Genomic DNA, 13,748 nt, shown 5'->3' with positions numbered 1-13,748 from the left:
TCGCAGCCGAGTGTGAAGCGGCTGGGATTAGGATCAGCACCTCTAAATCTGAGGCCATGGTTCTCAGCAGGAAACCGATGGAGTACTTTCTCCGGGTAGGGAGTGAGTCCTTACCCCAAGTGAAGGAGTTCAAGTACCTTGGGGTCTTGTTCGCGAGTGAGGGGACCATGGAGCGTGAGGTTGGTCGGAGAATCGGAGCAGCGGGTGCGGTATTACATTCTGTTTATCGCACCGTTGTGACGAAAAGAGAGCTGAGCCAGAAGGCAAAGCTCTCGATCTACCGGGCAATTTTCGTTCCTACCCTCACCTATGGTCATGAAGGCTGGGTCATGACCGAAAGAACGAGATCCAGGGTACAAGCGGCCAAAATGGGTTTCCTCAGGAGGGTGGCTGGTGTCTCCCTTAGAGATAGGGTGGGAAGCTCAGTCATCCGAGAGGAGTTCGGAGTAGAGCCGCTGCTCCTTCGCGTCGAAAGGAGCCAGTTGAGGTGGTTCGGGCATCTGGTAAGGATGCCTCCTGGGCGCCTCCCTAGGGAGGTGTTCCAGGCACGTCCAGCTGGGAGGAGGCCTCGGGGAAGACCCAGGACTAGGTGGAGAGATTAAATCTCCAACCTGGCCTGGGAACGCCTCGGGATCCCCCAGTCGGAGCTGGTTGATGTAGCTCGGGAAAGGGAAGTTTGGGGTCCCCTTCTGGAGCTGCTGCGACCCGCAGAGGTTGGAAAACCTCTTTGTTGAAGCCTTTACTTGGACCACCAGACACCAGTATTCTATACATAGAATAAAAAATGTATTTAGTTCCAGACCGGTTTCTCTCTCAGGACCAAACTCTCGCAAGATCTGGCAACACAGACGCTAACATCAATTAACGTTCGTGAACGCCCAAATAAAATAAAACGTCCTTGATGCTAAATATGTCTTTTAGATGTGTAGATATCTAACGTTAGCAAAAGAAATAATTAATATGTTATACAAATATAATTTTCATCCATCCACACAACGTTCACTACACTTTCAAATGAGGCCACACCCCTTTAGGAGACAGGAAGTGTGTACCGTTTCATACCATTGGTTTTAGTATAGAGGATCTTTGGAGAATGCGGTTAATAGGCAACTGACAGCAAAAAATATCTGTTGCCTTGTTGCCCAGTGAATAATTATGTTAATGAGAATGGAGAAAAGGAAAAAGTAGATGATACACGTCCTTTCCTGTTTTATTTTGTTAGTCTGTTATTCTGTCTAGTCTTGTCTGGTTTTACTTCCTGTTTCTTGTTGTCCCGCCTGTGTGATTGGTCTGCTCCGCCCTGATGTGTTTCACCTGCCGTATCACCTGTCCCTGCTCGTTACCTCTATATTTAGCCTCTGTGTGTCCCTGGTCTTGTGTCAGATCCTTGTATTGTTCCAGAGTGTTAGTTCTCAGTCCTGTTCTGTGCTGTCTTCTCGTCCTTGGAATTTTTTGTCTCCAGTTCCTGTTTGTTGGATTACTTTTGTTTTTTGTTTATCCGTTTTCTTGTTTTATCCAATTATGGAAGTAATGGGTTGCCTCCTGGATTCAGGTTTCCTTTTGTTGGTGTGAACTGTTTTTTTTTGCTTAATAAATCGTCAGGGTCAAACTTTCTCCTGCCTGCTCTCTGCCTTTGGGTCCTCCACTTCCCCTAGTCATGATGTGATCCAGTGACGTAGGTCGTTATTCTCTTCTTTTTTTTTTTTATTAAAACATTCTCAATTCAAGGCATTTGGATAAAAAAACACACAGACAACCCAGTATTTGACAATTTCTGAGTATTTGGTGAATCTCGCACAGGACATGACATTCTCTATAAGCAGAAAAGATGACGTATGAGTCAGCCACATTTCAAGCTATCGTTCAAAAACAATATTAACTTCATAGTATAATTATAAAGCAAGCATTGTCTCATGTATTAACATGGACCTTTTTGCTTGGAATGGCTGAATCTGATCACATTCATACATATTGTGTAATAGACTTAGGTAAATTAAAGGAACATTAAACTAAGTGCTTGCAGGCTTTTTCAACTTTCAGGTTTGTCATTTTAGTTTCAATAAAACTGCAATGCCATGGTTTATTCTTTGCCAACCTTGGACAGCCAGCCATAAGTGGCTTCGGAATTGTATCGATCAACAAAAAGCAGAGGCTTGTGTCCCTGGCTTGTCTTTAGAGCAACTTTTAAGGTCCATCCTCTTTTTCATTAAGTAAATAAAGGGGGCCCTAATTTATTTTGGAGGACTAACACAAGACAGATGAAGGGAGTGTCGCCATTAGCTTGTATCAATCCTGCTGTTTATTTAGCATTTTATTTTCATCATTTACAATTGGTCACCAAAATGTCCTATTTGTATACAAGTATACACATGTTATTAAACTAAGCCAATTAACAGCGACAAACGATGCACATACAGACAGAATTGCTCTCTAGTGTTTTCTGAATATATTATCCATGTTAGGTATGCTGATAGCTTGGTAATGCTCACATAATGTATAAATCAGGTTTAGCCTATTATCTCAACTGTTGCTCATTACATATGGCAGTGTTTCTAAGAGATATACAGCATAATTGGCCATTGTGTGACTGGTTCTGGTATAAATCATGCAGCTTATCTTTGAAGCAAATGCCAGGGAACAAGTCCTGTGTAATTAATGATAAGCAACAAAGGTCTGCTTTATATACTGTAGTTTGTGCTGTTCACATGTATGGAGACTGGGAGACTAAGCAAAGGAGATGTAAGGATTGTTCAGAAGCGCCATTAGGGCTTGAACACAAAGCCCATAGTTCAGCAAGTCATTATATCTCGGATCATTTCTGCTGTCCCATATCTTACATGTGGACTGCAATCCCATTCTGGACAAATTGATCAACAGTACTTGAAGCATCAAACTGCAGGATTCTCATCTCATTTTGAACCCTGGACAGGACAAGCAACTCGCTGCCTGCAACATGAAGCTGCATTGATAAATGGTCCCTCCAATCAGTGTGCTGAGGAAATTTGCACAATTTATTGGCAAGTGTTTTCATCAGATTAGGATTTTGACATGCCTCAACATGTGTCCGGGAATAAAGAAGCCCCGTAGTAGGATTCCCAAAGGAGCATTTTACACTCTCAAGTTCTTCCCCAAAACAAGTGGTGGAGGCATTTGAATTACAGGAAAGACAGGGTAATACATCAGGCCCGATCAAAGCATTCTATTGGAGTCAGCACTATCGGGCAGTATTTTTCAGAGATGATAGAGAAGGAGAGTGAAACCTTTGGAAAACAAATTTGTCACAGGGGATTATTTTTATCTTTATGATGACCTTGCAGTAAAAGAAACAAGTAGCAAAACATCATATTAGCGAACCTTTCAACTGCTTCTCACTGCTTGGGATTCTGCCACAGAGAAGATGATAGATTCTGATTAACTGGACCCCCACCCGGCTCAGGAATCTGATGGCTATGAAAAATATATGAGAAAGATTTAAATTACAGCAGAGGGATATATTTTTATATAGTGAAAGTCTTTCCATCAAAGTATTCAATATCCTTCCCATGTTTACTTGCAGGGTTTTTGACCTATTTTAGCATGATCATCATGATGTTTTTCCCAATAAAGACAAAATACCTTTGGAAGTTATGTTTGTCTAATATTCTGTTGTATACTGAGACAGTCCATTAAACAGAATGGGCTTTATTCACACATCTTCAGCCCAGTGCTCCCTGTTGCACTGCCGCCTGATGGATTTGACTTTGGTCAACAGTCTGAGTGTGATTTATGATCAAACAACACCTGAACCTGGGATTTATTATCCATTACTGCTGTCCGTCAGGCAACATTACATTACACTCCAGTGTTCACCTGAGTTGGCTGAAGAAACAATGCACCACTAGAAGAAATATGCTGTTAAATCTAGTTTAAGACATGCAAAACGCTGAGTGGCATTACAGTGTCTGAAAAGGGGTTTTCTGATTTCATGCTACAAAGAAAAGGCTTTGTGAGCCTGAAATTACATTCTGTAGGTCTGTGTTTTATTTTTCATTGTAGCAAAGAAAGCTTTATGTTAAGAATCTTATACTTCAGAGTTCAGTACCAACCTTTGTCCTAGTTGGCCCGCATTACCTTCCGTCTCGGGCTTTTGACAGCAAATGTAAATCCTTCAGTCCGAAATCAGCAAGCCATTTTGTTCCATACCTGAATTTCAATCAGCGCATTGAAAGCCTTGTGCAATCCTGCTGTTTTTGTAGCCAATAAACATCACTATATTCAGAAAAATGCTGCCTAGAAATGCAGTTGAGCAAATTATCCTTGTCTTCATACTCCCTCCACCTAGAATAGTGCCACTATTTACATTTCTGAATGGTTCAGCAACTGCATGTTAGCCACTGGCAAGGCTGCTAAAATACACACAGTCACAGTCAAGGTATTACTACCTGGATTGTCTTCCAGTGTATTACAGAAGGAAAAACTTCGTTAGGACTACTTAACACTCCCGGTAGCTCTCAGTTTGTTGTTAGTTTGGATTTGCAGCAGCTAAAACAAAGTCCAAAAGGGACCTAATTTCAGAGATTTCATACTTGTTACTGTACTCAAGTAGATTTTTCTGATAGTTTTACTTTAGTACTTTTTGTGACAACTTTTTTATTTTTACTCCTTACATTTTAACACATATTGGTACTTTCTATTCCTTACATTTTAAAAAATTGTCTCGTTACTTTTATTTTTGTACAAGAGGTTTTGATGTCCCAGATTGCTAGCGGGCGCGAGCCACACAGAAAAAAAGTCGGTGAAAAGAAAAAGAGACTAGCTGTCCAGTTGAAGGATAATCAGTTGGGATTCTGTGTGTGCATCTCTGTGTTTTAACACCTGGGGCGAAGTTGAACCAGAATCAGCTTTAAATCCAGTCCTAATCTAGTCCTCACTAACAAGTTTCAAATCATTTCACTGGAGTTACCGTTAGCATTTTTTGTTTCATCAATACCATATTCAATGTATTTGGAAGGATATATACTGTGCATTGCACTTGACGCACCACTACAAGATGACTGGACAGATTCAGCCGCATTCATTTGCGGCAAATTATTGCGGCTTGGTGACGTTAGCCCATAGTAGTATGGATGGCAACGTGATTGAAAATGAAGAAAACAGAGATCCCAGAGATTTGGCAGACAAGCAGCAAGACGTTCCCGACCATCCTTGGCCTTATCTGAGAGAGATGTTTGAGATAGTAGGCATCGAGAATGACTCCTGGCCAATGTGCTGTGTAACTCTAAAAGTATGGAAATATTGTAGACCTACACAAGGCTGGGATGGGCTACGGGACAATAGGCAAGCAACTTGGTGAGAAGGCACCAACTGCTGGTGCTATCATTGGAACATGGAAGAAGTTTAAGATGACGGGCAAGTTCCCTCAATCTGGGGCTCCATGCAAGATCTCACCTCGTGGGGCATCAATGATCATGAGTAAGTTGATGGATCAGCCCAAAACTGCACAGCAGTGAAGGAGAGAGCTGGGACCACAGCAAGGTCCCCCTGCTCAAGCCAGCGCTTGTCTGAAGTTTGCCAATGACCATCTGGATGATCCAAAGGAGGAATGGGAGAAGGTCATGTGGTCTGATAAGACAGAAATAGAGTTTTTTGGTCTACACTCCACTCGCCATGTTTGGAGGAAGAAGAAGGATGAGTACAACCCCAAGAACACCATCCCAACCATGAAGCATGGAGGTGGAAACATCATTCATTGGGGATGCTTTTCTGCAAAGGGGACAGGTGGACTGCAAGGCATTGAGAGGACAATGGATGGGGCCATGGATCCTGTGATTGGCCAACAACCTCCTTCCCTCAGTAAGAGCATTGACGATGGGGAACACCAAAACCTGAAGGATCTGGAGAAGGTCTAATGGCGGTTTTCCATTGCGTGGTATCTACTCGACTCGCCTCGACTCTACTAGCCCTTTTTTGGTTTTCCATTGCGAAAAAAAAGTCCCTGCGACCTGCTACCAGGTACTTTTTTTAGTACTACCTCAGTTGAGGTTCCAAGCGAGCTGAGGCGATCCCAAAAGGTGACGTGGAAACCTGGAGACTACTGGTTGGTCGGATCACTGCGTTTTTAGCAAACAAGAGTGTGGAGTTCCCTTGGATCAGAGAGACTCCAAAATCAGGGTAGCAGCTGTCGCCTTGGTCCCGCTCCATGTTCTGTGATGCCATGTTCAACTGCTACACTGCAGTGCCTGCTACACAGCAGGACGTCCTGCTACGTCCTGCTGTGCCTTGTAATGCCGCACAGCGTCCTGCTATGCCATGAACTACTACAAAATTCTAACCCCAACCGGCCCGTCAGACACCACCTACCAAGAGCCTGGGTCTGACCGAGGTTTCTGCCTAAAAGGAAGTTTTTCCTCGCCACTGTCGCACTGTTGCTTGCTCTGGAGGAAACTACTAGAACTGTTGGGTCCTTGTAAATTCTGGAGTGTGGTCTATCTGTATAGTGTCTTGAGATAACTCTTGTTATGAATTGATACTATAAATACAATTGAATTGAATTGAATTGGAGTGTGTGTCCAGAACAAACGGGACATTTAAAAAAAATCTAGCCAGAGCCCGAAAGATTATCTACTCTCTGCACTATTCTCACTTTTCAGCTGTTCAATATTAGGGGCTTTATGTCGTTTCCAATATTGCACACTGTTACTTTAAAAAAACAAGACAATATTTCAAAGAAAAGTTTTTATTTTGCTTTCAGTAGCGCATCAAACCGTCCCGTACATCCCGGTCTTCTTCCTCTGCACCCTGTGACAGTGTCACCACCGGCTCTGCTGTCCCAGATGCATCCCAGTCGTTGTCATAAGCCAGACTCTCATAAAGATTATACGAGCAGGTCAGAGCCAGAGATTTCACCAGTCGGACATCGCCCACCAGACGGTCTGCGGCGGTGATTTTGCAAAGCGTTAATGCTCTGAAACGCAAACAGTACACAGCAAACATATTTTGGTGTGTAATCATGGTTGCTAAAGTGTATGTACTTTATATAGCATATAGTAAATACCGACCGGGGCCCCTTACACATGCAAATGTTAGCTAACGTTACCAGGAAACTTAACTTAGCCTTTTGTGTCGGCGAACAACAGTTATGTCGACGTCTGAACACCGTAGGAGTTCCCAAACTCCTGTTTTTTTTCAGCGGTGAGTTTTGCTGCTTCCTTCAGCTCTACTTCTCGGTTAGAGGTGAGTCAAGGCGAGTTGAATTGAGCTGTTACTAGCAGTGGAAAAACGCCATAAATGGAGGAGTGGGCCAAAATCCCTGCTGCAGTGTGTGCAAAGCTGGTCAAGATCTACAGGAAAGTTATGATTTCTATAACGTATGATTGCAAACAAAGGTTTCTGTACCAAATTAATTATTAAAAAATCATACAATATGATTTTCTGGATTTTTGTTTTAGATTCCGTCTGTCACAGTTTAAGTGTACCTATGATAATATTTTCCATGAACACTGAAGTTTCTCAGCGTGTACTCTAGTAACATCTGTGTGGTCCAGGTAGCTTTGCATAAAAACTGGTTGTCATACGCAAGGTTACTTTTATACTTTAAGTACATTTCCAAGCCTGTTCTTTGTTACTTTTACTTGAGTAAAAAAAGTTAAATCAGTACTTCTGCTTTTACCAGAGTATTTTTTAACACATCCATCTGTATTTCTACTTGAGTACGGGAAGTGAATACTTTTGCCGTCTCTGCCTTTTTCAAAATACGCTATCAAAATTTCCATATATACATTTTGAATCACTCCCGTAGTAGCACTTCTCTACTAGTGTCCATATGCTTAGTATTTACCACTTGCTGGCAGAAGCATCCTACTCAAAGGCATCTGTTTGCATTTTTAGGTCAAATCAAACAGTTCCTAAAAAAATTGGCAGAGAGCATTTGTTGCAGAAAAGGAATTAAACACAAACGGTAGTAAGGGACAAATCCATAGTCTTAATAGTTGAGTAATTTAAATAATGCTCTTCCAAAAAAATCTCTTTTTTATCAATTGTCCTGGAACTTTTTGATTAAATAATTTCCACATCCCCTGCACCATGACTTTAACCCTATAGTAGATATAGGTTTTGCTACACAATGGTTTTGTCAGCTGGGAAGTCAAATGTTTGATACTCAGTATCTCAAAACCTAATTCCAAGCCCACAATGTGGAGGAGGAAATTAATAATCCATAGAGCACACCTTCTTTGGCTGATGCTCATGTTCTTTTTCAATTTTAAATAGATGTATAGGAGTCTGACATTTCATTAAGCAGAAATCACAGAAACCAGAAAAGTAATAAGCTATGGGCAGATTGTCTGAATATTCAATTATTATTTATTGTGTTTTTCTGGATACGGCTGCTGTATAACTGCCGGATAGCCTGATTATAAGATGTTAAAATTATAACCATGTAAAGTGTGTCTGCTAGAGTTAGTCAACCCCAAAAGTGTATGGTTATCCTATAATGTACAGAAGTTGCTGTATCTGCAGGCTCTGGTTACATGTTTTGTTGCCATGGAGAAAATGAATAAATATAGACGTCATATAAATAAATCAAATATGATGTTACAGGAAATGGCTTGTCGAAGTGGAGAGCTTTGCAGCAGAGGGTGTACTGTACCAGTGTGTATGTGTATTTTTTTTCCCCCATCATCTGTATTATGTAAATGTGTTGACGTGGTGCCTTTATGTCCTGGTGTGGAGCTTTAGACGGCTATGTTTCTATTTCAAGAAGCTAATCTCAACAGATCCTGTTCACCATATCTGTTTGTTGGATTTCCAAACAGCAAATAGCTCATTAATTTATTGCAGTTTGGGAGCAGACTTTACGATCACAACGGCGTGATTATTCACTTCCGGATGGATCCGACCCCGTCTGTGACTTACGTTAGTTGGCATAGTCGTATACAGTATTAAAGTATTTGTACTTTTCAGAGTTTCCCCACACTTGTTACCAGGACAACCTGCTCCTTCAGTGCACCCTTAAAGTAAATAGATGGGAAGATTGGTGGAAACAAGGAAGGGATCTAGTCTTTAAGATCTCATGGGGAGCCTCGGAGACACGTAGGGAACAGATGTTTAGGAGGAGTCCTTCTATTCTCGGCTTGTTTTTTGGAGGTGTGTTTGGGCATTAGCAAATATGAAATGGCAAATGGCCAACATTTTCATAAGGCGGAAATGTAATTCTCTGCTCAAGAAAATGCATTGCGCCAACAGTGTGTGACATCTGAGTGTCTGTTTTTGCCTGTGATCAAACATGCATGACAGCTCACCTTCAAAGCCCGGACAATATGTGAGTGAGGCATGCCCTGAGCATGCGATCCTTGCGTCCAGAGGAAATACACAGTACATCTGACAGTTCTGCTTCTTTAGTCCGGCAACAAAGATGTGCTGCAGACGCTATGAAAATTTCAATAATGAAATGTCACAACAGTGCTGCGACAGTCTCATGACCTGTGGAATCATTCGTCACCGAAGCCTTTTGAGAGTTTCTCTCCAGTCTGAAACAATTCATCTTCTACTATACATCTACTCGCGTCTCCTTCTAGAATAGAGGGGGAAAAAATTGACACTTAATTGCTCTAAGGCAAACAACACAAAAGGCTCATTTCACTTCAACCATTGAAGTGAAATCTGAAAAGTTGGCATCTGATTACTCAAACACGCACGCACATCATCACAACGCATTGCCGGATTTAATTAACACAAATGTTGTTCGTCCCCTTTTCACAAATATGTTCATAGGGGAGACAATGCAGCAGCTGCATTTTCTGACAGTGCTGCAAACAAGGTATACATATATATAACTTGCATAATAGAGACCGACAGGAATAACAACTGTGTGCACTTCCCCCTGAGGCAATTTTCCCTAAGGCAACACTCCCTGAGGTGAATAGATTTGCCAACGTACAAGTGAATCTGGATGTGATGACCGACACTGGGAATAAGATATGTGGAGTGCCGCGGGTCGCTGGGGGTCTGCAGTGAAGAGGTAGAAATCCTTGGAGCGCACAGTCATTGTTCCAGAACATAGTTTCATTTAGCTGAAAAACACCTTGGGTAATGTACAAAGGCATCTTTGGCTACATGCAGTCAAAGATCAATTTTTAATATAAATTCTTGGGCCAGATATTTTTCACATGTCTAAGGCACATCTAACGAAATTGGACAGAGCTTTCTGTTGCCATAATTCAACCAATTACACACTTTTCACGAGACAGTGTTCTATCTCCATAAACTAAAAGCATCCATATTTGAGACTTTCTTGGCACGGTGGAAGCATTTGCATCCCCTCTAATTTGATAGCAGGCTGCAATTATCTATGACTAATGGTGGATGGTAGGCTTCAGTACACTGTTGATATTTTTCAACAGTGTTAATTTAAACTGTTGATCTATGTATTGGAACAACTGTGATTAATACATGTTATTTGCATAAATGCATTATTTGGATGCCAAAAAATTACTGCGTTTGTTTGTTTGTTTGTGTGTGTGTGTGCATGTGTGTGTTTCTGTGTGTGTGTTTGTTTATGTTAGAGAGAGAGAGAAAGAATAAAGGACTTTGGTCTGTGCACATTAAGACATTCAGCAATCTTTCGTTTTTTTTACTGTACACTGGTAAAACCTGGAATGTACTCATGGATCTTAAATAAATCATGCTTCCATGTTACTTGAAATGGTTGTCAGACGAGGACATTAATTTGTCACACTAAAGGTTCTCATTCATGCAATCTGAACAGTATGTCCTGTACCGTGCAGACTTCTACATCCGGTTATATTGCTTCCTTTTTTCTGCTGCTGAGCTACTAGCAGTCCTTATCACCATATCAAAACAACAAGGATAAAAAAGATAAGAAAGAAGATTTACAGAGGAGCACTCCAATCATCTAGCTATTACTATCTTAGATTTAGCATGGACTCAGATTTTACCCATAATTCATCAAGTGTAAGTAATGTTTATTTTCCTATGCACATGCCTGACATGAATGTGGAAGCTCCCTGTTCTCCTCTGTGGATTGTTCAGATTGTCAAAATGAATCTGATAAAGAACTTTATGAGCATTACTTGAGCCGTGCAATACCAGGATATGAAGGTCTTGTTGTGGCTTGGTGTTGTAATTTTAAACTCTGGTCGATTTCTGAAGACTATGGTTAACTGCTCCTCAGATCTTTGACGGTTAAATCCAGACAGCTAGCTAGAATATGTCCAATCTAAGGTTTCTGTTGCACGACCAGGGGCGGAGTGACCAACTGGCTATTCTGGCAAATGCTAGAGGGGCCGGACCATTTATTTAAAAATGTGGGCCAATTTGTTATTTTGAATACACAAATAAATTGTCTTTACAGGCTGACAGGATGGGCTATGGGCATAGGATGGGCTTTTATCGCTTGCATGATTTCATTATGGTTATAATTATAATAATAATAATAATAATAAATACTAAGCATTTGGCCATTTGGCTATGGCCGGCCTGGTCCTAAGATGGGCCGACTGACCCAATCAGAGGTTACCCTAGGGAACGGGCTGTGCAGCGAGAAACAGCTGCTGACGGGCACAGAGCTTTGCCAGAGCTCCAACTGTTGTCGGTCCCCGCGGCCGTCTGACGGCATCAGTATTAAGTTGAGACAGTCTCATTACGGGTTATGATATAATGTCTTGTTGTTGCACTAAATAGTAGTCTAATTTGGTGTTTTGGTACAGTTGGTTTTAACGCCTGATGTGAAGTGTAGGCCTATAAGTACACATGAAAACCCTGAACAAGCGGCGCCGTTTTTCTTCGTCTTTCTGCTGTGCCCCATTCACGTAGTGTGCAGTTTTACTCTGGGTAGTTTACACTGCAATTAATCTGCGGTTCACATGTATGCATGAACCATCGTGGTCCATTACACTGTAGACACTGTACACTCTAATCATTTTTGATCAATATAATGTAGAAAACTTTACAATGTATTGTATCCATAACATGATTGTGTTGTTGTAAAATTTAGCAGTAAAAACGGTAGCCTATTTACATCAATCCTACATTTTTCAACTTGGGAGCAAAACGTGCTCCTTGGGGGAGGGGAAAGTTAACATAAGCCTGTTCATGCTACTTAAACAACTGTTCCTTTGGGTCAAGTGTTGTTGTATCTGGCCCATGTCCCAAGATGTGAAAGCCCCCTTACTGGACTACTGACTATAATAACATTCCATTATATTTTGTATTTGAAGTTGTCACTTGATTTGTGTGATTTTCTTGCCATAAATATAGACGTTTTTACCATAAATTGGTGCATAAAATCCTCATCAGAATGTAGGAAATGAAGTCTTTTACCTTCAACATTTCTTTGGGGGGGAGATCAGCCCCCCCCGCTTTATGTGTTCCTTGAAGGCCAATTCTGACCAAGGAATAATTGCATTGCAACAGGCAGATGTAAAACCATATTTTAATTGCAGAGTTAGAGAGTTAAAAACATATGAAAAGATGGGGGATCAGACAGACAATATGTACAGTGTTAACGGAGAGAAACACAGACAAAGGAACAGACTGACAGCGACAACAAAGAACAACATTCTGTAGAGAATGACAGTAACAGCATACAAACGGCATAAATAGGCAATATGTGTTCATTTGTTATAAATGTGTGCTCTTTGAAAAGTAGTAAGCATTGTTTGCCAGTTACTTACATTAAATATTATGTTCAATTCAATCTGTTGTACCATCTGTACCTGCATAACCTTTTGAACATACATGTTCTGCCAAAACAAGTTCCTTTCCGAGGCTATTTTGCAGCAGCACCATGGCTCCACTTGGTACTTAGCACCGCCCATGAGGATTGTGATTGGTTTAAAGAAATGCCATTAAACCAGAGCTTGTATTTCTACCATCCTGGGTTGCTGTGTGGACTAGCCAGACCCTCCTTCACAGCACTATGGTGGAAGGTCTGGCAATGCGAGAATAAGAAACATATACGGCACCATTGCAAAGGTTTTTCTCAAGCCTGTTGTGGAGATACTCGGACGGGTGGCAGTATGTATTCTTATGATCATGCATATGACAATCTGAATGGCTTATTGAACACCATGTTTTCTAATCTAGGCAGCCCACAAAAAACTGACTGGGTTGTCTTATTTCACAGTTTGTGGGTTTTTCATATCCCCTTTAGGTAAAAGTGTCAATATCACAATGAAAAAGTACTGTATTCCAAGTAAAAATTCTACTTAAGTCAGTTTTATCAGCAAAATATACTTGAAGATTTACAAGTAATCATTATTCCAAATGAACCCTTTTAGTGTTAAATTACTGAGTCCCCTAATTCCCAAAAAGTTATTTATTCCAGGACTGTGTGCACAAGTTACAATTATCTTGTGCACTCAAACGGTGGATCTAAATGAGTTAAAATGTTCGCAGAATTGTCATGTAGCTGGTTGAGGTGAAGCTAATTTGAACTATTTTGTAAACTGTTGGGTAGTTCAAAGATTCTGCAGGCCCATTATCTAAATCCAGATGTATTCCCACTGCTTTTGCCTAATGAGATACTTTTATAGGAGTGTGTAGGCCACCACAGACACACATCTCTCCCTTTAGGTTTGTTAGTAACATTTTTGTTAGTGCATGAAGTTAGGTGACTTCACTCCTGGCACAACTTGATCAGGGGCAGGTACAAGCAGCCACAATAACTGCAATCACCTGTGTGCATGGTGCATTTAAGTAGCATGGTGGTGGTGTTAGTGGGCGGGGGGGTGGGGGGGGGGGGGGGGGGG

At 41.3% G+C, this 13,748-nt stretch overlaps 1 long non-coding RNA gene across 1 annotated transcript in view; it reads left to right on the top strand.

Moving 5' to 3' along the window:
• Nucleotides 1–7,289: 7,289 nt before the first annotated feature.
• LOC117951554 overlaps nt 7,290–13,748 on the top strand; it is an 8,800-nt gene continuing 2,341 nt past the window's right edge. Inside the window, exons 1-2 of the long non-coding RNA XR_004658204.1 lie at nt 7,290–7,300; nt 11,812–11,817. This is a non-coding gene — a long non-coding RNA (uncharacterized LOC117951554). The remainder of the gene's footprint in view (nt 7,301–11,811; nt 11,818–13,748) is intronic.

This window comes from Etheostoma cragini, chromosome 10 (assembly GCF_013103735.1).
Source record: "Etheostoma cragini isolate CJK2018 chromosome 10, CSU_Ecrag_1.0, whole genome shotgun sequence".
Classification (NCBI taxonomy): domain Eukaryota; kingdom Metazoa; phylum Chordata; class Actinopteri; order Perciformes; family Percidae; genus Etheostoma; species Etheostoma cragini.
Note: the sequence above shows the minus strand (reverse complement) of the source record. Positions and strands in the feature narration are given on the sequence as shown.